Source organism: Falco peregrinus, chromosome 5, assembly GCF_023634155.1.
Source record: "Falco peregrinus isolate bFalPer1 chromosome 5, bFalPer1.pri, whole genome shotgun sequence".
Taxonomy (NCBI): domain Eukaryota; kingdom Metazoa; phylum Chordata; class Aves; order Falconiformes; family Falconidae; genus Falco; species Falco peregrinus.
In genome coordinates, this window is record NC_073725.1 from 74,655,433 (window position 1) to 74,682,166 (window position 26,734).

Sequence of the window (26,734 nt, forward strand, 5' to 3'; positions counted from 1 at the left end):
TTTATTCTCAAATGCCCTTGGCTTGGTATTGTATATCGACTAGCGCTGCTGTCATAAATATATTTGGGTGAAGAACTATCTACAATTCTGTGCGTAATACTAAGCAGAGTTAAGGTTTCAAGTGTCACATACAAGTGGGTTTATTTCTACTGGAAGAAACAGGCAATTATTATGGCCCATTGAGCTCAGATTAAGCATTTCCATCAAAAAAAGAAAAAGAGCCTAGTGCTACAATCCTTGTAAAGCTGTAAATGCAAATGGGGACCATCTCATCTTCCATAAAAAATAATCTATGGTTTTATAGGCACTTCTCCCTCTCCTTTTCTTCTTATCCTCAAAATAGCAAAAGATTCAAAATAGGATAACTTTATTGAGACAAAAATGTAGAAAATATCTAAAAATAAAATAGAAACACTGTAAAAAATATTGACACATTAAAACAGCATGTAGGGAATTATTTTCTCATGTTAAAAGGCTCCTTTAATCAGTTTAGAAAGCCCAAAGTCCAATTCTCACCTGTTCTTGCCTTCATAAGGTATGATTTTTCAGCAAGAATGTATATACTGCTTGACCAGCATTGTTACTTGTTCAAATATAGTTTTGTTGGTTTTGCTTAATTTTGTTTGGTGGTTTGGTGTTGGTCGTTTTTGTTTGTTTGTTTGTTGGGGGGGTGTTTTTTTGTTTTGTTTTGTTTTAATTAACCTTAGTTACACGCCCAGAGCATGCCGCAGACCGCAGATCCCCATGTCTCTGAATGTGCCTTTGGCTCCCCGAACGTAGCCAAGGAAACTTGTGGTGCTGCTGCGCAGCCTGAAAGCTTTTCATTTTCTGACACCCCTTTAAGCAAAGGGCCTGCAAGGTGGCACGATGCCAGCCAGCCCCGCAGCTTTCCCTGTGTCCCACCTCGTATCCCATCACATAAGTCACACTGTTTTTCCGCAGGAAGTTTAGGAACCATGGGTCTCTGGTATGCCCTTGTGAAAAGTGCCATGAAGACAAGAACTGGTTTATGTTTAATTTGCATCCACACTGACTAACCCTTGGACATAAAGCCACTGGTACATTTTTACTGAAAACAACTTTGCAGTAGATTTTAATATAAACTAGGAAAAAGATCTCTAAGAAAACATTTTTTGCAAGTATCATTATAGAAAAACACTTCTGCAGTAAAGTCTCAAAATTACATTCTGCATGCATGTTCTGCACATATTAAATTGTACATGCAACAATCCCATGAGAAACTTTATCTGTACTTAGCATTCAAATATAAACTCCTTTTATACATAACGGACTAGCTATAGTGCATTTTATTTAATTTCCCTGCACAACACAGTAAGTATTATAAGGAATAATCGGAAGGCAAAGGCACTGTACTAAACAAAATAAATGGTTACTATGAAAAATGTAATTAAAAATAGCGTGATGTTAAAGCAACAACCAGTATAGAATTAAAAATATGTTATTTTAGAACACAAGCACTACCAGGCCAAGCCTGGCATATTACAGATGTTACACTATTTACTGCAGCATAAATCATTTTTGTTTCATAAGCATACTGCTATTAGAAGAATTTACTCTTGCAAAATCTTGTAACTTCTGGAAAATGGATCTTAATCCTCCTTCCCTAAAATCTCTATCCATAAAAAACCCCAAAAAACCAAACAACAACAAAAAGATAGTAATTAACACCAATTAACTCTGAAGCTAATATAAATATGGAATGAAGAAAATTGAGGTATAAATAACTGAGTATGTTACTGCTACTAGCTTTTGAATTGAAATCTAAGGGTCTGCATTAACTTAAACATAAAGGTAGCAAAAAATATGATAGTAGATATTTTGAATTAAAGATAATTGACAAAGACAATGACTAAAAACTATAGGCCAAGAACATAAAATAAAATTAAGACTGTTTTTATAGAAAAATTCCATTTTACACAGAATAGTTTCTTATATTTTGAACAGAAAAGTAGCGTTAGCCTGTTCAGGTGCCAGTGACACCGCCGATAGCGATTCAGACACCTCAAGGAAGAGCAGAGAACACAAGACTGACAATAAGGATATCACTGGAGACAGGCATGGATTTTCAGACAATTACCAAAGCCAGTTATGTTACTAAATTGCTACTATAGACATTGCCTCTCTGTTATCAGTAAACATCTAGAGGGCTACTTGCTGTGCTTGTGTGCTGATAAAAAGAAGTTCATTCAGTCACCTAAGCTTGACAAACTAAAAAAAAAACAACAACAAAAACCAAAATACAGCTTTTATCTGGCAGATCCACATTATTGGCTGAAGAGGCTGTTACAGAAGGAACTGGTCTGAGAAACAAGATATTGCCAGGTCAGCAAGAAGCCAATGAACTGATATCCAAACTTTGATTTGTCCCCGTCCTCACAGTTACTCCTTTTCCAGAAAAAAAAGTATTACTCTTCAGAGTGCTACAAAGAATAAAGGGGATATGTGTGTGTGTATATATAATATATAAAATAATTTATTTATGTGAAGTGATCCAAAACATACTAAAATGTCATTCTGCAGTATAAACCTAATAAATCAATCATTAGTAAAATTATCTGGAGAGCCTATTTTAGTTATCTGTAGGTAAAATAGGAAATCCCTAAATTTTTGAACATTAAAAACTATTTAAATTATATGTTTTTAACTGAGGGCTAATTAATAATATCCTACTACAGTTTAATTTAGGTGGTTGGTCAAGCTATTGTTTTTTTGGTTTGGGGAGTTTTCTTCTTTTATTTAGGTTTTGTTTCTAAAACAGGCAAGAACTCTTCTGGCATGCGCAGGATTTGTCTGCAAACCTTGTTACTAATAAATAAACCATGCCTACACAATTACACGTACTTTATACAGATATTCATTGTCAGTAAAATTTGATTGCAAAAAAAGGTGAAGTAAATTAATGAAAAATCATCTGTTTTCACGTATCACTCCACCTAAACAATAAAGGTTGATATTTTTGTGGATAACTTCATTATTTATGAAACACATATATCTGCTACTTCTCTTTAGCTTTTGGGAGAGAATTGCAAGGACATAAATGCAAGGTGCAAATTAATCATTAGCATCCACACATTTTCAACAGCAAGCAGGCACCTAAATGTCATTAATGTCTTTGAAATGAACCCTTTCTGTTTTCCACAGGAAATGCAAAGATAAGTTCTATGCTTGCACACACACAAAATCACAAAGCCAAACACAACCATTGTACCCTTTGCCACACTTTTTTTTTTAAATAGCAAATATTTTGAGCAAAGCAGAGGTTGCCTTTACTGCACTAATTGCTAAAACTGTGGATGCGTCAGGTGATACTCTTTTCCTAAAGCATAGCAGCGACATGAAGGAATTATGCCTTCATGAGAATCTGAGAGAGAACTTCACACCCTACATGTGACACAGCAAATGTACCCAAAATCAGAAGCGTGTTTCTTTGTTTTTGAAGGAACGAGTTAGTCCCAGAGAGAAAACATGTGCACACCCACCAGCGGGGCTGTTCTTGCTCTTACAGCATGAGCCCAACCCGCGCTTTGCATCCAGACCCACACCTGTCCTGTGCAATGCCGTTCACCTGAGCGCTTCTGGAAGCGCAAGAAGCTGGAGTGAGAAGAAACTGCAGGTGGCTATTTAATGTTCTGTAAGACCAAACATAAGCAATTTTTTTACTTTTTTTTTTTTTTTTTCAGTTCAGATATTGTTACTCGGTGAAACTGTAGGCTGTACAAGCAGGCAGAACATTTGGCTCTTGGAGTGAAAAAACAATCATTTCTCTAAGCTGTTCATAGTAGTATAACATGCAAAAAACCTATTTTTTTTTTTAATTGTACTGTAAATCTTACATACCGAAGGCAGTACTTTGTTCTTGCTTACAGCAGCAGAATTGCAGAGGAACTCTACTGAAACAAGTAATTTTATATTTAGAGATGCAAAGAAGGGTAAAAGTCTTCTGGCAACCATCTGAAGAGTAACTCCAGTTCCTTGCACTTAGAAAATGATCACAGGTTCACTGTGGTTCAGAGCACTCCAGAGGTGTGGCAAGACAGTGCAAACACTTCTCCTGCTTGCACCTATAGATCATTATGTCATCATTTGCAACATTTTTTCAGCTGTCGTGATGTCAGGAAGAAAGCATGGATTTCAATTTGAACTAGATGACCTTTGAAGGTCCCTCCTAACCCAAAGTATTCTATGATTTAAAAGAGTAATGTAAGCAAAATCATTCATATTTCTTACTGCCTATTGTCTGCATTTTTGAGAGAGTTATCAATTAACAGTTGATTATCTCTTAATATTCATATAAAAGAAAAAGATCCAAGATAATGGCAGTGCCAAACACAGCAGTATTGAGAATAAAATACACCCATACATGAGAACAAAGTGAGCATTAATTACCTCATAATAACACTAGTTATATTCAGTCTCAGATGATGCCACTAACCAGAGAGATATTCAAATTTTGGTTTGCCAGGTTTCTTCTCAGTGGGAGAATACACATTCACAACCCCGCTTCAGATTATAGATCTTTCTAGCAGTCCTACATTTCTACCTCCAAGACCTGATCTGCAATTTGTGATCATTGTGTACCTGCTCCGCTGGCGAAACGGCAGCCTGGTAAAGCCTGCATCACTTACTCTGTGTCATTAAGCCCTGTGTTGCCATTCTGTCCCTCTGTCGGGGGAAGGAACGTATGGCATTATTTAGCATAGCTATTGCAGTGCTTCAGAGGAACCCTAGGTCTGCAGTATGCGTTGGGCTCAACTATTATTTATTAAACCAGGAATCCCTTCCTGGCAGTGGAGGAGAGCAATACTTCAGGAGCGTCCCTTTCCACTGGCATGGACCTTGTAGCTTGGCAAGTTTGAAACATGGGTGCTAGTATTCCAAAACGCTACTGTTGCGCCATAGCTGGTATGGTTAAATGTGTGCAAGTCTGTTGCTGATGAGAAGTGTCCCACATCATGTGGGTGGGAGCAGAAAATTCTGGTAGGAGCTGAGAATTCTGTATTTGTATGCACACACAGCTAAAGTAACTCTGAACACCCTTGCTCAACTTAGGAACTGTCCCTTGAAGGAATTGCTTTCTGAAGAGTAAAAATTATTTTCCTTCCTGGGGAGATGTACCTTTAAGGCCTTGGAATTATTTAACTTGGCTCCCAAATTGTCCATGACTAGCATGTGAAAAAGCGAGGGACAAACCCAAAGTTTCTTTGAGTCTTTGCAGCACTGGTATCCTGAAAGTGTTTTATTCTGGAGAATACTCAAATCCAGTAACTACACAGGGAAATGAAGGGCACAGTACCTTAATCTCCTCTCCTTAACAGCTTAACTAGCTATGGAAGACGCAGTGCCTTGCATTCGATAAGTACCCAGCGCTTTTACTTGTTCGAAGAACACATTACAAAGACTGTCAATAAACTTTAATTAGCAATATATTTTTAGTGGCAGTGCTACAGCTTGCTGCAATGAAACGTTTCTCCGAAGAATTTCTAAAGCTTTCCTAAAGAAACCTTGACACTTAATAACGAAAGACATTTAGGGATTGTCATATAAGAGCATCCATTAGGGCAGTACATTCTTCTCACTCAGAAGTGGTAAGGTTACCTTGAACAAGTAAGTCTCATTTAAAATGGTCTTTGCTTTTCTGTTAAGAAAATGAACAATCATTGGCAAAAATCAGGTGCACCTGACAAAGTTAAACATTTTCTTTCACCTCTTAATGAGTCCACAGCAACAGCCTTGCTGTCCTAAATACAGAAAAGTAGAAGGAAACATTTGAACTTGTGTATGTGCTCACAGAGGCATGCACACCCACGCACATTTTGCAAACTAAACGTCATGTTCTTCAATGACCTCCATGATAACAAGCTTGAAATTGTAGCTTCAAAATTCTATTCTATCTATACCTGCTGAAATAATTTTAGCGACACATTGCATACAATCCTTATGCATGGAACTGCTGCTCCCAACATCTCTGGAAAATGTGGTGATGAGCTACACCGAGGTGAAGTAAACTGTGACCTGAAACCCTGTCAGTTTAGAAGACAGATAGAAATCTTTCACTATATAGACATGAAAGATCCAAATATCATATCTTTTTACACTAAATATAAGCTCTTTTCTTCTTCATATAGCTATACCTATCTTCACTATTCTGCCATATATTTAACCCAGATTGAAAGTCATCAAGGACGTCCTTCCATCTACAAGTTTTCTTTTATATATATATATACACACACGGGAGTATATATATATAATATATACACTATGTGTATATATATATATATACACACACACGAAAGTATATATATATATTATATATATATATATACTATGTGTATATATATATATATACACACACACGGGAGTCGGAGGGAAAGAGGAAAGTATCTCTCCTACCTATCTATGTATCTAAATATTTTTATTGCAGCACAGTATAAATCTAATGACTATATTAATAACTAATTTCAAAATCACATAATAATATACATAATTAATATAATAATTAGGATGCACAAATCCAAAGGTGCTTTTCAACCTCTTCTGCTCATGAGTAATGCCCGCAGTGTGGTGGTAAAGCCTGTGTATTCAATACCTTATAGTTGTAGCCTCAAGCAAGTTGTCATTTAACTATTTTTCATTCACTAAATTTCCAATGTTTGTGACAACTCTTTGCTGCTTTTATACATGAACAGATTTTATAGAACTTGAAATTTTGCAATGAGGTAACTATGCAAAACTACTCCAAGTCATTTTGGCTTGCACATTATTTCCTTTCCCCCCTCCTTTTTAAATCCAGAAATGCTGTTTGCATACACCATCAAGAAGCAAAGTAAAAGCAAAGCCCTGAAGTAACTTCAAGAACTGCAAGACGATGCATATTACCAACGAGGTGATGAGCAAAGCTGTTCAAAGTCAAACCCACTCCCTTTTTAGACAGTCCACTACCAACCTAAACAACTACTTTCACTTAAATAGTAGTAAAAAAGCATCACACAGAAATAATGTGTAGTTCCTCTGATGTAGGTGGCCCTTGTGGGGAAACAAGAACAAGAGAATTTAAGACAGCAGGAAGTGTTGTGATGTTCTGTGTGGTTAAATCTGAACCACCACCATCTAGTCTGGTGAACTCAAGATCCGAACTCACTCATTTTTAGTCTTGGTAAATCTAAAGGTTTAGCAAATCTTCAAGCCTGGGATTAGTTTGAGATTAAATGATTTTTAGTTTTATGATGTAAAAGCCATTTTAGTCTGCTAATTACCTGAAACAGTAAGATCAGCTTCTTGAGTAAAACCTCTCTTCCACTTACTGAGACAGGATAAGCAGCAATTGAAAGGGTAGGAAACGCTCCTCTGCATGAGGTTACTTGTCTAGGTTTTCAAGATACCATAGCCCTTGGTTTGATTTATAATTGTGCCTAGAGACTTCAATTCCAGCCTTTTACACCTCTGTTACGTATATTCTGTGACAGGCTTGTCTCTGATTACTTCGAAGGGATTAGGACTTTTTATCTAACAGACACACACGGTTAAAATTAATAGCTCATTTCCATCACTAATAGATACTATTGCTTAAAAATTCTTACCTGTGCTCAGTTATAACTGTAATGTCCATCATGGACAAACAAGTCCAAAGCATGGAATTTATAGTATCTAACACCCATTATTGCATAAAGAAGCAAACCCTGTGGGAACCAAGCACCTCCAGTTAAAATGCAGCCTTTGCCTTGCGCCTGCTGCATGCCATAAAGGTCTCTGAATTTCTGAAGACCATTCTGAATTTAGGAAAACCATGGAATAGTCCTGAAAACCTAGAAGTACTAGCAAGTGGAGAACAGAGAGAAACAGCATGCTGTTTCCTAACAGCAAGCAGTACAGACAAAAGCTGAAACCAGGTGACATACAGCAAGAGCTTTGGTCGAAACACACAAAGGGCTGCAGACAGTAAAAATCTTAATGGACCAGAAAAGCAACTGAAAAGGTATTGGTGCATACCTAGCACTAGTTATGAACAAGGTGATAAAGGCATAAGGAGGACATGGACCTGTTGGAGTGAGTCCAGAGGAGGCCACAAAGATGGTCAGAGGCTGGAGCAGCTCTCCTCTGCAGACAGGCTGAGAGTTGGGTTGGTTCAGCCTGGAGAAGGGAAGGCTCCTGGGAGACCTTACAGCACCTGCCAGTGCCTAAAGGGGGCTTACAAGAAAGATGGGGACAGACCTTTTAGTAGGGCCTGTGGTGCCAGGGCAAGGGGGAATGGTTTTAAACTGAAAGAGGGTAGACTGAGATTGGATATTAGCAAGAAATTCTTCCAACTATGAGGGTGCTGAGGCGCTGGCCCAGGCTGCCCAGAGCAGCTGTGGGTGCCCCATCCCCGGCATGTCCAAGGCCAGGCTGGACGGGGCTGGGAGCCACCTGGGCGGGTGGGAGGTGTCCCTGCCCATTTCAGGGGGATGGGACTGGGTGATCTTGAAGGTCCCTTCCAACCCAAACCACTGTTTGAATCCATGACATTTGTTCATTAGATTTGCCAGATGAACGACAACAGAAAGTTCTACAGTGTTCAACTTCAACAATGGCCTGAGAGCTTTCTGTAAGCCCACTCCCCCGTCCTTCAGTTACCAACGGTAGGTTTCTTGGGAGCAATCCAGGCACCTGACCAAGGCTCCCAGAACCATCAGCTGCCAAGCACCACTGCCAATGGACCATGTTACAGCTGGAGACCCCGAGTGTCAGAGAATCTGTGGCTCTAGAGCAACCACAAGATAAATCTCTGTTCATTCTTAAAGGGTTATAAAAACCTCACTTTAATTCCAAATAGAGGCAAAAATCTGTATTGAAACATCAGAATTTTCCATAAAATTGAGGATAGGATTTATCTTGTTTTTGTTTTAACCACTTTCCTCAGTCTCAGCTCTTACTGTCCCTCTGTCTGGTTCTTGATGAAAATAAAGGCATCTAGCAAAAAACCTGAAACCTCCTTCTAAAACCTAACCTTCACAACCGTGAAAAAATATGACAGGTTACAGATGTAGGCTGACAAGAGAAGCATACTTTGTGCTCAGTTTATGCACTAGTTTTGCATTTAGTAAGGTTCAGTACTTAATTAAAATGACTATACAGCATTCTTTAGTAAATAAAGCCAGACTTAAAATGAGTCCTGGAGATGTTAAAATGAGTCCTGGAGATGGCTTTTTTTTTTTTTTTTTCTTTCCCAAATCCTATCACTCAATTACTGAAACACTAATTCATATGTGTACATTTAGCAGCCTGCAGACTTGTGAGCAAGATCACTGCAAAGAAGAAAAAAACCAACCAATCATCTTTCATCTGTCCAGGTGGAATATATATCAATAGTGAGAAATCCTTTTACCTGAAGAGAGTAAAAAATACTTTGATCTTATGAAAACAGTTTTCAGGCATCTATTAAACAGGATTTTTTGATATCCTACATATTTTCTATAGTTGTTCTCAGTTATGCTTGATTCCTAGAGCTGAATCTACCAAGTAAGCAGTATTGTACCATGGTTTATAGTGTGCATGCGTGTGGTTTGCATTCTAAGATCTGGGCCAACATTGATTTTATTTCCTCTTAGTATTTTATAGTTATTCAACAGCAATAAATTTTCCTTAAGTCAGGTCTTGTTTTAAATATGCAAGCCACGATGGAAAGGTACTGAATCTATACTATGCCATAAATTTAGTTTTACTTGTGATTTTTTATTTTATGTTACAGTTATTGGGGAGATAACTGTATGCTTAGTTTATGTACCAACTCTTCTGAAAAACCAAGGGAGATCTTGCAACACTGGAAACAGACATGCACTGCTGGTTTAGTCTTGCCTTGCACCTTACCAGCTGTTTTCTTTTTTATTTAGAGAGAACAGTGTTGCCACAATCTGTCTTTAGGAAAAATAAAATAAAACTTACGAAAAAGGGGGAAAAAATGTTTTCTCAAAGTAAGTCAAAAGCATAAGCAAAATAAGGGTGGAGGGGGGTGGGGTGGAAATCCAGAACATTATAATGGAAAATAGATTGACTGAAACATGAAATAAACCAAGGAGTGAGTTGTTCTGCATTTGATATAGTCTTTGCTATCCTTACCTAAATATCCATCTCCATGAGAAGACAAACAAATTTGGCATTTCATAGTGGGTTGGGGAAAGCGGGGAAGGAGGATAAGAGTCACTTTTGGATTTTATAACAGCTCTGAACTGATTATATGAGAAATGTATCCATAATCTCTTCCTTCTGAGAAGAAAATAAATTCATCAGTTATCTGGTAGAAAAAAAAAAATATCTTAAAGATTTCATACATTCTTGTTGCACATGTCATTTTCCAGCTTCAGAAGTGTGAAATGCCTGGGGCCCAGAGAACAGGAAAAGAACTACTCTTCATTAACAGGTTATATAAAGTCTCTCTGATGTCTGGAATTATTTTCTAAAAATAAAGAAAATTACTGCAGTCCATTTACCCTGCATTTTACTCCTTGTAGTGCCCAATAACCAAGTTTCAAAACCTATTTTTTCTCTGTTGTTTAGAGGCAATGAGGAATACTTGAGCAGTTCTTTGCCAGACATGCTAGAAATTCCCCTTCCTACTTCGCTTTGGCAGTCAGCTCTTACTAAGCTAGAAAACCTTCAGCTTTCACCGGGATAGTACAGATTACATCTTCCCAAAAGCAGTCCATGCTTTCCTGAACAAACTGTTAGCATTCTGTCACATCCAACAAGAACTAAACAAATTTTATGTGGAATAGAAAATTCTGCATTCTGATGGAGCTGGAAAGATCTTAAGCCTAGTCCTAGGTGCCTAAGTTTCGACTTTCTCCCTTAATGAGCACTCTTGAATTGCACATTAATAAGCAGTCTAGTCCACTCTCAGTACATTGAGAGCAATCATCATTGCTGAATGCATATAGTGAACCAAAGGTATGGTTTACATGCTCGCTTGCTTACATGCCCACATCTGGCTCATCTGAGAAATGCCATGTTCATAACTTTAAATTATATTCCTTTTTCCATCTAATTGAAAAATATTATAATATTGTTTACAATCTTGACATTATTTCTCAGTGTTTACTGTACAAATTTCAAAAAGCTGAAAGTTTCTCCCGTGACCACCAGTGAAGTGTAGTCAGATATATGTTGTAATACAGTATTATAATATACCAGTGAGAAAAAAAGATACCTTAACCACCTATAATCAGTTCTAAGAACATCTCACAATAGGAAGAAATAGTACAGAGACCCATAAATACATAACATAATATATTGAGATTAAGAATTGGTGCCTAAGTTCCATGACAGGACTTCTGCAGTTAAATAGTGAAAAAGTTGCTCCACCTGTCAGCAATTCTTCCCACACACCCAGATGTACATGGCACTGTCTTGACTACAAAACCAGCAGGTTGTCAGTGCAATTGAAGATCATTTTGATTACTTTTATTGCTCTGGAAAGGTGAAAAAAAAAAAAAAAACAAAACCCAAAATCACAAACCAAACACACCCTTTTCTTGCTTTCAAGAGTCTGTATTCAAGAGAAAAATGTGGCAAATCATAGGAGGGGAAAAAAAGAAGAAATATTCTGCTTTCCCTGTAATATCTAGATCATGTTAACTGACCTAGTACCTCATTGCTAGACAATATCAATTAGCTCACTTATTTCAGTATTTGGATGATCTTGCCTCTGCGAACTATAGATCCAACAATACTCTGGGGGAGGGTAGAACTCCTCTCTCTTTTCCTGGGGAAAAACACTTAACACCTTCTTCTCAAGTACTTGCAAGTCTGTAAGACATTCTAGGGTCACCATCTGTATTATAAGTTTTATTTCAAGAGCATAACATAGAAATTACTAAAGGTAATGGTACTGTGTGTGGCAAGCAGAAGCAACAACACCTTGTCAGTGCAGTTCCACGGAACAGTTGGATTCCCATGGGAGAAGCAGTTTCCAAGCATGCTTCACCTCCTCAGTCCTGTTTGCTATGCACTATGTTTTAGCTATATGTTTAAAAAAAAAAAAAATAAAGGTGTATAACATAGGCCTTAAGATGCTTCAGATTGAGGTACCACAACTAAATCCATTCCATTCTTAAGGAATGGTCTACAAAGATATGCACACCTATTTAATTAAACTATTAACAGTAAAGTTAAGCATTTGCATAAGTTCATCTGTTATGAAGATGCTATGTTGTTAACTTCACAGATTATTAGTGGCATCTAGCAACTTCTTTGAGAGAGAAAACACATTGAAAAAAGCATTACTGTAGTCAGTTTGTTGCTTTAGTTTGATGCCTTTAGGCTATGCATTACTACATCAGTCTTAAGAGAAAGCATCTTTGCTTTCCTTAATGTTGAGGTGCTTTGACTTTTTGCCTCAAATAACAGCAGTAACCTAAAAGAAAGGGGGGAAATACATGAACTCTTTCACTTAGACTTTACAGAATTATTCATAGCAGCTTGCAAGTCTACTGGGATTACTCCCAACTTGAAAAGAAACCCAATATTTCAATTCTAATATTGCATGTACAGCTTTCCGGCAATTATAAAACACACTGCTTAGTACTTTAACAGAGGCTAGCTTGAAATTAATTGTCCTGGAAAGAAATAAGTAGCTCTCATTTACTGCTGGAATATAACCTGAATACAGTTTTCATGTATTAAAACAATTCCCTAGTGGCAAAAACAAATGAACAAAGAAAGACTCAGTGAAGGTAAGAGTTTGTTCCACAGCAATTATTTATCATCACAGAGTCTGAACTCCCCTTTTCTTCTACTATTATTTTTAAGATGAGAGGTGTAAAGCTAACTTAACACTTCATGCAATCAAAAATATGATTAGAAAATATGCACTGTATCATGCATTTCTCAGAGAAACAGGTGCTATTAAAATCTAGTATAGTAGTATCACATTCAAAACTTTGTCACTTTTTTTTTGAATCCTGCAGTATTTTAAAAGGAAAAAATATCTGAGCAACATAAATTCTACTTTTTTTTTTTTTTTTTTAAAAAAAAAAAAAAAGAGAAACCAAAAGATATGGTCTTTGCTTTCAGCTCACTTAAGCAGCCTGAAACAAATTTCAGGACTTATTAATCACTTAAACTAGTTTTAAATTACATTTTTATATTGAAAACAAACACTTTGAAATATTTAGAAGCTTTAGGATAAATTATCTCCTCAATTTCATCCCTGCATTCCCATTGTAACCATGTGAGCATTCATTTCTCTTGTCATTTATTTCCCTTCAGGTGTAATCACTGTTAAAGGGGAAAAGTCCTGTGCAAATACTGGCTGATCATTTCCCAACGATACTGATAAAATTGCACTGCATTGAAAATGAAATAGAAGATGTGAGCATAAATCTTACAGTGTTGGCACTAAGGTAGGGCACTAAGCTGAGATGGCTGAACAATTACTGATCACACGTGCCCATCCAGCTCCTGGAAGTGGCTGCTCCAGAATCAAAGACGCCAAAGCAAGATGCACGGCACTCATCTGTCATAGTTATGACCTAACATACAGAAATGTGAATCTTTGTATTTCCTTGCTATTTGCTTATGTAATTGTACCCAAGCTTCCCTACCTCAGCAGCTCATAAACCAAAACCCCCACCAATAACACACAGCAAAAGTAGCAAAGTTATTTTGTTCACAAAACTCGCTCTACATTTTCATGCAGAAGTGGTGCCAGGTTCTAGTCAAGAATCTCAGGAACTATGTAGTGTCAATACCTCAGTCCAATTTTTACACAAATGTTTGTATCTTGAAAGTGGTAAATTGATATAGTTGAATAAAAATAACCCATCCAATACTGGAATTAAAGCAGCCAATTATTTCTAGATGACAAAGCAAAATTACCTACAGATTGGCTTTGGTGGTTCCTCGTTGGCTAGGCAGCCATCCATTTCCCTTTCTTCAATTGCTCAAACCCACACATAAATGGTCCTTGTACTCCCTGAATGCTGAGCAGCTCTGGGACCAATCATTTATCTCTAACAAACAAACACACACACACACCCCAAAACAACAAACCACCCAAAAACAAAACCCACAAACAAAAACTGAGAAACACTGTTGACAAGGGATAAGGTGACATAAACAGAGTCACTATTCCACTCTTCCTCGGAATGTTCCCTTCCAAACACAGCTTAGAGAACCAAGCTCCCCAGAGCTTTTGGCCCCAGGGAGAGGGCAGGGCTGAAGAGCCCATGTTCCTTCACCAGGAACCCCAGGAGTGCTCTCCTTGGTCAGTGCAGGCTTGCAGCATCCTCCACATTCAAGCTTTGTCTTAACATTCAAGCTTTGTCTTAAAGCCAAAGGCCAAGTCAATGGCCAAGTCAGGTCAAAATGACAACAGGTAGGCTCATATAGGAAAACAACTAAAATTTAATATCATTATTAAAGTAATAGTAGAAAAGTCAATAACATAAGGAACAGGAAGTCTTCCCATTCTTATAAATGTGACAAATGCTCTGTTTTGGAGAAGATTTGGTTGGTTTTTATAACGGGCAGATGACCACCAGTTCCTAACTTCACTTGCTGCTCTGGGTGTACTGGTAGTAATATGTTCTAAAACAATCTATTCTTCCCCCAATCAACATGGAATACTAAGCAGACTAAAACTAGCAACCATAGGCAAACATTTACAGAAGTTAAATAAATTTGAATTCTCTAAGGGTCTGTTAAATATATTATTTTTCCCATCAAGTCTTTAAGCCTGTATAAATTCTAATTGATTTTCAGCACAGGAAACTAGTAGCTCTCAATTCAGCACAGGGTCCTTCCTCTTTGCAGTAAGAGACCAACGTATAAATTGTTAAAGTGTTCGCAGTCAACTAGATATCTTGCACACATGTTAATATTAATTGTTTGCTTTGATTAAAATACAAAGTTTCACATCAATTTAGGGATTATCTTTTATAATGCAGATGAGTCGCTGTGTTTGAGTGCCCCTTAACATAGTGATTCATCAGGAAAACCACCCTGGCATGGGCTGTTCACGCTGGCTCTGCTGCCTGCTCCGTTCTTCCCCATAATTGCAGGATATACTTTATAGTGACAGGGGCCCGAACAGTGGAACTCCAATATGCTATACATCAGGTTCTCCATTATTGGATTAGCTAGATGTGGCATCGTTACCGCTGCACTTTCATGCCTATCATTGATCACATCATTCTTTCTATTTCACAATTAATGCAAGTCAGCTGGATTGATCAATCTTGTGATGAGTTTGGGCCACAGTCAATATATTCTTATGGCTCTGTGCTACTGATCTGTATGTTTTATAGCTGTGCCTAAGGATTTGTCATTCTGGCTACAGATTTTCTTGGGGTGTTTTTTCTTTTGTTGTTGTTTTGTTTGGGGTTTTTTTGGTTTGTTTGTTTTGGTTTTTTGTTTGTTTTTTATAATACTTCTGCTCCCACCTTGCTGTCTATACTGCAAAGTGTTTATGAATTACTCATGTCACATGAAGAAAAGAGGGAGCAAAAAAGTCACAAAATTAATAATTCCAAATAATTTTTTAAACACTGAGCTTCTAAGGAATTGAAAAGATTTCATAGGATTGCAGCTATTTTAATTCCTTGTTTAAACATGTTAGCATGGTCATGACATGAGGAAATATGTCAGTAATCTGACTGTTAATATTTTGCTAACTGTGATATTTAATATAATTTTTGAAAACTTAACTCTTCTTCCAAAGGGTAGATAAATTTGCAGGAAAATCTCTCTCCACAATGTGAGAAAGAATGAAATGATGTGACATTTGGAGAAATAGTGAGCCACAATATTAGCCTAATACCACTTCTCTGTTATGCTATGTCACAAATATGATTTTGGAAAATTTAAAATTTTATCTATAGAGAGTAATATTGAGTTACTGTACTTTTCTGATAAAACATAGCCTATACACATAAGTGCAATGCTTTCCAACCTCTAATGTTTTTTTAATAAGTGTGTTTACTCTGGCTATTACACAATGTACCCAGATCCATGCCTGCAGGGTTTTTTTAATGTCCACCAAATTTTCATGTTTTTGAAAACAAAACCCCACAAACACCACCACCCCCCCAAAAAACCCCCATACCAACACCAAAAAAGCCCCCACAAATCACAAAACCTACAATAATAAATAAAAACAGCCAAACCTTGAAAGGAGCAATGTTAATACTAGTGCACTATTATAGTTCCATTTTCATTCATCCACATCCTAGCCTGATGTACATTACAAGAATCCTCAATAAACAAATGATGCTGAATTTGAATATAAGAAAATTAACTGAAACTTGGACAAAAGGTACAGAATTATAATGAATACATTCAGACCAGAGTTTGGATTTTCTGGACTGGTTTGCACATTACACAGAGTGCCCTCATTAAATGAAGAATAATTGCTTTTTCTCATCACTCCGTCTCATCCAGTTGCCAATGCCAGTACTGGTGACAATTACAAGGTATTAGCAATGACAACTACACTGTGATATTGTGACAGCAACACCACAGTTTTAAATACCTTTTTTTGTCTTGAGGAATCTAAATGTACAGATTTAAAACACTGATAACTAAAATCATTAATATTTTTTTTTTTTTCTGCTCAGAAGAGCAAAACACCCCTTGAAACAGTTTTCTGGTAAGGCCTGTAAATACCACCTATAAAGGAAGAAAAGGAAACACTGTCTGAGAGTCGTAAATACTCTGTTAAATATCAGATGTGTTTTATTCAAAGCAAGTAATGTGTTTTCTTAAACATACTGTCTTAGAAGAGAGCAGGCATTTTAGATTATCCATACATAATTCAGTTCTGCTGAAAGTGCTCTACCTAAACAATTTTCCATTACGTTTCTAGTAACTCTGAAATATAAAACACAGAGCTTGTGCCTTAAACTGGGATAATATAACACAACATTCAACTGTTACACAGCTTTCAAAAGTACTTTTAAAAACAAGGAGCAAGCCTTTCCCACTGAAGGGGGGGTGCTTTGTCACCAGTGCCAATCAGACAAGGATCACTGCCAGGAACCATTGTTTTTCTCCTTTAAGAACAACATGAACTGAGAAACATGCTCAATAATTTGAAGCCTATTTAAGTCTTAAATTAGTTCATGCTTCTATATTAAGGCTACTTACATATATAGCCTGGTTTTCAGAAATGCAGAGCACAGCAAATCTCAGCAAGTCACCGTACTTAAATGTGCTCACATCTTTCAAAAATCAGGCCATTATATTTAGATGCTAATTATGGGTGCAAGTTTTGAAATAACTCAAAATTGCAGCCTAAATGAGCACAGATTACATCACAGTTCTTCTGAACTTGTTTTAATATATGACATACTATGGTAGATTGCTCATAAATGTGTAGAAGTAAATCCCCTGATAATTAGACATATATTACAATTTAATGTGTTGGGTGCTTACTGAGAAAAATAATCCTGTTTAATTTCTATTTAAAAAACCTACAGTATTTACAGCTGCAAAGAGAAAGAAATCAACGTTCTATTTAATCCTATTACCAGAAGATTTGCACTACACACAGAAAGTTGTGTTACTTTTCAGTTTCAGGAAACTGTGCAATAAGATACCAAATTACAAATTAAGACATTCCTAAAAATCAAGTAATATAGATTGTGTGTTTGGACAACTTTGTATTTCATATGAAATTGGAGAGTGATCCCAAATTTTGCAATTAAAAGATTTTAAAATATTTTATTAATGTTAAGTAAGGGTCCATTGTTAGAGGAAAACATCTCACCCATAAAAAAAGTGCTACCTTTTAAAAATTGAGATGCTTGGGATTTTTTTGGTTGTTTTTTTTTTTTTTTTTTTTTTTTTTTTTAATATCCTCAAGAGGGAATCAGCTTCCTTCTTTTTTCTATCTAGTCACCAAATGACTTAGGCAATGGTGAGCAGAATTTATACTGAAATGTTTTGGTTTTGACATTGGTATACCCTATTGTAGTCTCATTAGGCTTTCCAAACAGAACCTTCTGGTTTTCTTAACTAGATCCTTTTGAAAGAAACTTTGGCTACATATGACTACTGATATCGCATAGATCCCTTTACCTATGCTTGCATAGAACAGCTAAACGTTATTAAAAAGCTCAGTGAGAAGAATGAGAGGCTGAGCCCTCCCCAAAATCCAGACATGTAAATCGGTGGGTTTAAGTGGGTCTTTAAAAACAGTGCAAATGCTAAAGTGTGTGTTTCTCTCTTGGTCTCTGTATTTTTATGTATCTCTTACATAAATGTATTTTATGTAAGTTTTTAGGAATATTGCAGTTAAAACCCTCAAAATACTAAAATTTTAGCTTTTCTGTAATTTATCATCTTTGTTACGTGCCTGACTATTTAACATCCTTTTAGTCTTTGAGAATTCAGTCAAAGAGTGGAGTACATGAGGAATTTAGACGGACATGAATCCACATACTCATTTCCAAGAAAACATTGCATGGTTACACTAACTGAAATTCTGTCCTCAAATAATGAAAACAAAACTAGCAACTCCTAATTTGTCTTTTACACTCAAATAAATTAACTGCATATTTCTGCTTTCAAGTTGTCTATGGAAATTACAGGAAAAAAATACTGCAGGCAGAAGAATTTTCCATATGTGTGTATATATATATAAAAATAAAAGACACATCCACTCTCCCAGGCCAAAGCTTGTGGGCTTATTCAGTCCTCGCACAGGCAAAACGCAGTCAGGATGCACACACATGCAGCCAGTGACACATGTGCAGCTCAGGCAATAGGATACACAGCCTCACCTTCGGTTCCCACCTCCTGAAATGTTTATCACTTTTTCAAAGGAAACAACTTAGAAGTAATTTATGAGGTAATACACATAATTGCTCTAGGCAGGGGAAAACACAGCTGCCAAATACTGAAAAAAAATAGGACTTTAGGTACCTTTAGGACTTACAAGGTATTGCCAGTTTTTCTTTTGCAGAGTTATAGTATAAATAGTAGAAAATGCAGTAGAAAACATAAAGTAATCTACACGTCCTTCTCAATTCTAGGCATAATCAAAATGAGCTAGTAAACATCAGTTTTCCTCATGCTTGCCCTCCTATAGAAAGTAAGCTGAAGCTCCAGCTTTTGTGTTCCCTGGGTTTTATGCCATCTCCGTTGTTTACCTGAGATTCTGAGTTTCATAACACACCATAATACATCATAAAAAATAGTATAAACCTGGATGTATCTCTAGAAAGGCATATATCAAGTTTCCACCAACAGCACCACCATGAACAGATTTTGATTCCATCTTAAATTTCTTTTCTTTGCTTACGTTTCAACGCCATTTAAATATTTACTTAACATCTTTCTGAAGACACAGCCAGCATCATTAAATCAGAAAGCAGAATTCTGTTATGAAAATTGTAATCATTACAGCTTCACCTAAAAAAAAAGCTAATGTAGGCTTTTCTTGCGTCTAATTTTGCAGACAGAAAAGCAGTTTCCTGTGGCTCACTGATCCTGACAATACCCTTAGACCAATTCCCGTGATTCCCCCATCATGGGTAGATATCATTTCAACAGATGTCAAGAACAGCTAAGTGCACTTAGTCCTATTTGTTAAATTCCTAGGGGGAGGTAGATTGGCGAAATTCATCCTGTAATTAAACCGCATATTTCTTTCAAGTTGCCTCTTCCCTCTTCGCTTCATAATCCCTCTGCCTCGCATCAAATCATTTAGGCACTTATTGGCTACAATCAATACAATATGAGATACATTAATTTAGTCCCTAGGAGATTTGCTGGGAATAGGCAGTATTGCTCTGCAAGCACTCTGAAATGTTCATGCAGGCATGCCATCAATGGCAGCGATATAGCACTTAGAGTCAGCGTAGGCAGATTTATGACAATTCCATACTGTGTGCCCACAGCTCTGGTCTGCAGCCAAACATACATAAATTGGATTGAAACGGGAAACCTAAATATATTACCTAACGCACACAAACGCTAAATAGTGCGGGTGACTGTGAAGAGTGGGAATGGCTGAACAGAATCCGAACAATTAAGCTCAAGATTTCCATATGTTCAAATACCCCTTGTGCCTCGCTATGGAGAGTGAAATTAGGATTGGAAAGAAACATTATTGAGGGTTCTCATTTACAGATACAGACTTCAAAGTAACAACTTTCACTTATATTTATATCCTGGTTTTTAACTTGCACATCCTCATATTACTGAATTAATAAGATTTGTTTTTGTCTTCAGAGAAGACAGGATGAATCTACCCCTTCTTTATTTAAAACGAGGATATAAAAAGAAACCTGAAATTAGACTACATTTCACTTTTAAGGATAGATTATTACATTTTTCAATTATAAGTAAATATATAAACCAAGTCCCTAAGACGTAACTGAAATTGAAGACTTAGAAATGTCAACAGAAAAAACATATTAAATGCTTCATAAATCCTAAGCATGCAATGCACTGGGAAACTATCAATATCTACACCAAACAATATGTCATTTGCAATCAAAATAATATTTGCAACAGTAACGACAGCTGAAATTGATACACACAGATTACTAATGCAGTAGGCCAACTCAGAAAGTGAGAGAAACCAAGACTTAATTGGATTATTTTGCTACAACTGCAAAAACTTATTGTATCAGACAAACAGAAGTTCTGAATATGATTGTATGTATTTAATTTCTACTGTAGAGAACTAATTAGCCTTTTTGTCCATTTTCAAATTAGTATAATCTATAATTTTCTGATTAACAAAATCTAAATTGGATTATGTTGTAGCGTATTTGAGCTTGTTTCCTATGGAAGCATGATGAAAACCCTCGTCTTTGGGGTGCAGTTACTTTGGGTTTTTTTCTTTTTACAGACACTGAGGAAGACAGGAGTGCACATAAGCAGTCGCAGGCAGAAAGAGATGAAATAATGAAGCTGTTGGAAAGACTGAATAGACTGAGCAGCACAGAGGTTTCAGATGGCCAGCAAAGTCTGCCACGGCCCTGCCTCTGGATGCTCACATTAATTTGATTTCCCAAAGATTAATTTCACACATTTTGCTCCTGCTGTTAATATACTTGCATAGATTAACATATTTAAGATTTGAAAGGACCATTCCCTTTACCTCCTTTATTCCTTTTTTAACTTTCTTTGTGTGTGTGTGTGTGAGTAGGGGTGAGAGCTGTTGCTTTAACACCTAAATGGGGTGGGAAAGGCTGTTGTAATTCACAGGTTCTCCTGTGATTAAAACTGTCACAATGCACACAGGAATCTTTTCAACTACGGGGGAAAAAAATTTAAAAAACACAGGTACCAAGAGGTCATCACTCTGCAAAGCAGTGAAGCTAATAAAATCTAGGAAAAACCAAACCCAAACAAAATACAGACTTCAAGAATTTCAGAAGGGATTTGCATTCCTTTAAAACACATTCTTTTCTCTTTGACTAAAGCTACTTTCTAGTTTAGATTGGTAACGTCTATTACAGTTCCAGCACAAAACAAATGGAGAAAAACAACCATTCATTTTATAACCAATAACCCTTCAAGTTTACAAGGTTAACTTGAACAGACTCATCTTTCTAATTGGAAAAGAAAGTCTGAATCATTGCCATTTATACTGGTAACTCTTTCACTAACTTAAAGCTGTTTCCCAGAAATCCATTTTGGACTTTGTACCAATTCCTTTTCAGGAAATATTTAACCAGATGATATTTATCTTTCAACTTCACAACTTCATGGAAAAGTCAGCCGCCTTCTTGACTCACCTTGTGCCTGAGCTTTCTTAACACAAAACCTGCGGCCAAAGGGGCATCTACTGATCCTTCCAACTGAAACTCACTCTTTTGGGTTGGGGTTTGGGGTTTTTTTGGCACTGTTTGAAAGGCACGACCCATTCCTCCATCATCTCTTACAAATAATTTCCTGGACATAACTCTCATAAATGCTCCCTACTGTCCCACTGGGATCAGGTTATAGTCAGTTGAATAAGAATGTTCAGAGTAATACAAAATCAAACACTTGAGTGGACATTTCTGTCCTTCTCCCACTTCTAAGATGGTTTTGAGGAGCAGAAAGAAGTATCCTATTTAGGGGACCAATCTGTTGTCCCCTCAAAGAAGTGTTTTGGTTTTTTTTTTTTACTTGGGGAGAGTTATCTCAAAGCAGATTGTATTTCCTAATTTAGAGTGATTGATTAAGTTTTTACTGACATGAATACAGGTGGTACACTCTACAGTAATACACAAGCATCCTTCTGACTTTCCAAAAACTTGGAGGAAAGAAAGAAAAAAAAGTCTTGCCTAGAAACACCTGACTGAAAAAAGGAGTTACAGTTCATGCTTTCAACATGGAAATATGCTGCCTTAACCTCACACTCATGAGTGGAGGGTTAAGCATTCTAGACATTAAGACATAAGGAAAAATACTCTATCATCCAGTAAATACTTTTATTATATTTAAATTCATTAGAAGTATCTTCAAACCCTCCCTGGAGAAAAAGTACAGTTTAAAATTGCTTACATCTTTCTTAAAAGATGAAATAAGCTGTTCTGTTTCATCTTATATAATCTTACTCTAAAAGTTTGCAAAAACTGCTGACTTTGCTCTGAAAACATAATTATTCCAACTATCTTTTTTCAGGTATTTTTTAGGTACACCTAATTGTTGTCTACCTTTTTTGCATTTTACTTCTGGATGCCGTGAAGATTTGAGAGCAGAAGAAAATTCAACACAAGAAAAAGAAACACTGGATACACCTGCTTAATGACAATAATTAGGCTACTATTAATTCATTAGCTGTTACTGCAGGCTCAGTAGGTAAATGACTAAGGCAGATAGCTTCAGAACAAAAATAATTAGTCCAAGTGTTTTAATATTATTTTTAGGACAACAGCTCTGTTCCATCTGCATTCTCCCTCACCCCACTCCCCAATTTTTTTTTTTTTTTTTTTTTTTTTTTTTTTTTTTTGACCCAGGTAGTCATTTCATAATTACTGGAGTAGCAACTGAAATAACTCTTCAATTTAAAGATAACTTCTCCTTTCACATTTCTCCTCTTTGAATTGTTCCTAGTATTCATATTTATTGATTTGTAGGAGGACAAAGGAGGAATAAGTATTCTCCTGAATGCTCTCCCAGTCTACAACAGTTTGAGGTTTCAAAACCTCTTGGTACAGATTTGTGTTTAATATTTCCTGATAGACTTTTTCCCATGAAATTCTCAACTCTTCCCTTGGACCCAAGTAAAAAATTTGCATTTGCAACCTCATGTTGCAAGAACGTCTACATCTGCGTATACACTGCAGGAAGCATTGCTGCCTTTTGTGCTTTCCGACCCTGACCCTGCTAGCATCATTTAATATTCTTTACTGGCAGTGGAAAGACTGAAAAAAAAATAAGCAAACACAAACAAAAAATAAACCCTACCCAAACCAATCTTTATCAACTATTTCCTTCTCACCCAGGATTTTATAGACCTTTTTGATATTTCCCATCTTTTTATTCCCTTTTTCAGATTGTTTCTACTCAGCTCATGATTATCATTTTGCACCTGAATTCTGGTTTGTCTTCTCATGCTTCAAAGTCCTTCTGCAATTTCCTTCAGTTAATCCTTATCTTAAGTATCCTAATCAACTCTGTAACGTCAAGAACCCTTGTCACTAATGACTCTTTCAATGAGACTTTAACTGCATGGGTCACAGTACATAACCTTACACTACTGTAAACACTGACCATTACTTACTCCTTTTCATCTTGAATCATTATTTTTGTTTACTGAAGGACCTTCCAGTCATAAGGCCACACAGTTTGTTTAGAGCCTTTCCTGAGGGACTTCACCAAAAGTCTTCTGGAGACCCAGGCAGATTGTACCAACATGGATTTTCCTCATTTACCATTTCAAGCAGCACTAATAGCTTTGAGTCATAACCATCTTTAAAAAAAAAACAACAAACATTCTGATCCTTCACCTGCATATCATATTTAACATTGTTTTCAATACTTCTATTCTTTACTGAATATTTTATAAAAAATCAGCACCACAAGAAGGGCTGATATTGCAACTAGGAAAAGCAGAAATATGTTTTTGGAATTGGAAATATTTAGCTGAACATGCTAACATTAAGCTTTTTTGGCTCTCATTTACTTTAAGCCCATCATCTTAATTTCCTCACACTCCTTCACCTTTTAAATATTAGCAGAAGCAGGGATAGCAGGAAAAGGACTAACTTATTTCTTGCTTCTAGCAAAAGATGGTAATGCAGCATGAAAAGATGGAGATGACAGGACTTATATTTGTATTTTCTAGGGAACCTGTTATTATTTTAGAATTAAACTGCTTTTTCGAATTGAACTGCTTTTGTCCCAGTCCAGACTCTGTACCAATAAAAACCTTCCTTTTAGTGATCTGTACTCTCCATAGCTTGTGTTAGGTAGTACAGCATCTATAAGACACTTCTTAAGGTGTTTTACAAGAAAAAGATAAAAAAGCAAAGGCAACTAACCAAAACCATATGGATAACTTAGAAAGCAGGTATTTTAGAATTCTAAGTACTTTATTTAGCAGCTTTGGTTTTATTTGAATATATTACTGCTAGTGTGATAGTTGCTAATTATAAATGAGGAAACTTATCCCTTAAAAATTGCCATAGAGTTATAGAAAAAGGCAAAAAATAGTTATAGCAGGTTAAGGACCCTCTCAGTGGTTATTAACTTCCACTCATTATTATGATTGCTATTTCAGTAGCATAGAGGGAAGGAAAGAATTTTTGTCTCTAAGAAAGATAGGTGGTCAGTAAATTCAATAGAAAATAAGTGAGTAATAAGATTCTGTGAAACACAAGTGAAAAGTGATCAATAGGAAAATGACTCTTGTTTTCATAGAATCATAATATTATTTAGGTTTAAAAAGACCTTTGAGATCATCAAGTCCAACCATTAACCCAGCACTGCCAAGCCCAGCACTAAACCATGTCCCTGAGCACCATATCTACACGTCTTTTAAACACCTCCAGGGATGGCGACTCCCCCACCTCCCTGGGCGGCCTGTTCCAGTGCTTGGCCACCCTTTCAGTGGAGACATTTCCCCAACACCCAACCTAACCTCCCCTGGCGCAGCCTGAGGCGGCTGCCTCTTGTCAAACACAGGGTTCCAGGTGCAGCCTCACCAGTGCCCAGCGCAGGGGGACGGGCACTGCCCCGGCCCTGCTGGCCACGCTGTTCCGGGTACCAGCCAGGGTGCTGCCGGCCGCCTTGGCCACCTGGGCACACTGGGGGCTCACGCCCAGCCGGCTGCTGAGCAGCCCCCCCAGGCCCTTTCCCACCGGGCACCTTCCCAGCCCCCTGCCCCAGCCTGTGGCGCTGCCGGGGCTGGTGTGACCCACGGGCAGGGCCCGGCACTGAGCCCTGTTGAACCTCACTCAGTGGCCTCGGCCGCTCGGCCCGGCCTGCCCAGACCCCCCCGCAGAGCCCCCTGCCCCCCAGCACCCCCCAGCTGGGGGTCACCTGCAGCCTGACTGAGGGGGCACTCGATCCCCTCGCCCAGCCCGTCGGTACAGACGTTACCCAGGGCTGGCCCCAGCACCGAGCCCTGGGGACACCCCGTGTGCCTGGCACCGGCGGGATGTGACTCCATCCTCCACCACGCTGTGGGCTCAGCACCCAGCCAGCTTCTAACCCAGCGCAGAGCCCCCCCGGCCCCGCCGTGAGCAGCCGGTGTCTCCAGGAGATGCTGTGGGAGACGGTGCCAAAGGCTTTACACCGAGGTCCCGGTAGGCACCCCCCACCGCCCTTCCCGCACCCACCGGGCAGGTCGTCCTGTCACAGGAGGGGAGCAGGTTTGCCAAGCGGGACCTGACCTCCATGAACCTGCGCTGGCTGGGCCTGATCCCCACTGTCCCGCACGTGCTGTGTGATGGCACTCAGGATGGTCTCCATGACCTTCCCCAGCACTGAGGTCAGGCTGACAGGTCTGTAATTTTCCGAATCCTCCTTCCTGCCCTTCTTGTAGATGGGCATCACACTGGCTGACCTCGTCTGCTGGACCTCCCCAGTTAGCCAGGGCTGTTGATAAATGATGGAGAGTGGCTTGGTGAGCTCCTCCGCCAGCTCCCTTAGTACCCTCGGGTGGATCCCACCCAGCCCCATGGACTTGTGCCTGTCCAAGGGGAGCAGCAGGTCACCGATTGTTTCCCCCTGGACTGTGGGGACTTCACTCTGCTCCTTCTCATGCCCGTTTTCCACCCTGGAGGGCTGAGTACCGTGAAGGTAAGCAGTCTTGCTATTGAAGACTGAGGCAAGTAATTTTGTTCCAGTTCAATTATCTTCTCTTCCAACTATGATCAGGTATAACAATAACTTGCCTCTTCATAATAATTACACACTAACTGTGATTGGAATAGCTTGAAGGCTCAGATTTGGTTGCACCTAGAGATGAAATTATTTTGTAAGCATTATTATAAGCAAATGAAGGAAAACTAGGAGAGTAAGAGCAATAATATGTAAAGCAACACTACTCTAGAATGCCTCATTAGTAAAATTAATAGTTTTCTCTTTAGAACAAGGAACTATGAAGAAGAAATATAAATCTCAGATTGCCAGACAATAGATTTTGTGCTACTGTATATTTTTATTCTAAGATTTCATGCCATTCTAAAAATTGAGACTAAACTGTCTTTTTGTGAAAATTGTTCAATTTTTTTTTTGTAGACACTAGTTAGATATCTTGCCTGTTAAACAGTAAGCCATTCTCAGCCTTACC

At 37.8% G+C, this 26,734-nt stretch overlaps 1 protein-coding gene across 1 annotated transcript in view; it reads right to left on the reverse strand.

Annotated features, from left to right (window-relative positions):
• RBFOX1 (RNA binding fox-1 homolog 1) overlaps positions 1-26,734 on the reverse strand; it is a 917,418-nt gene that overhangs the window by 405,417 nt on the left and 485,267 nt on the right.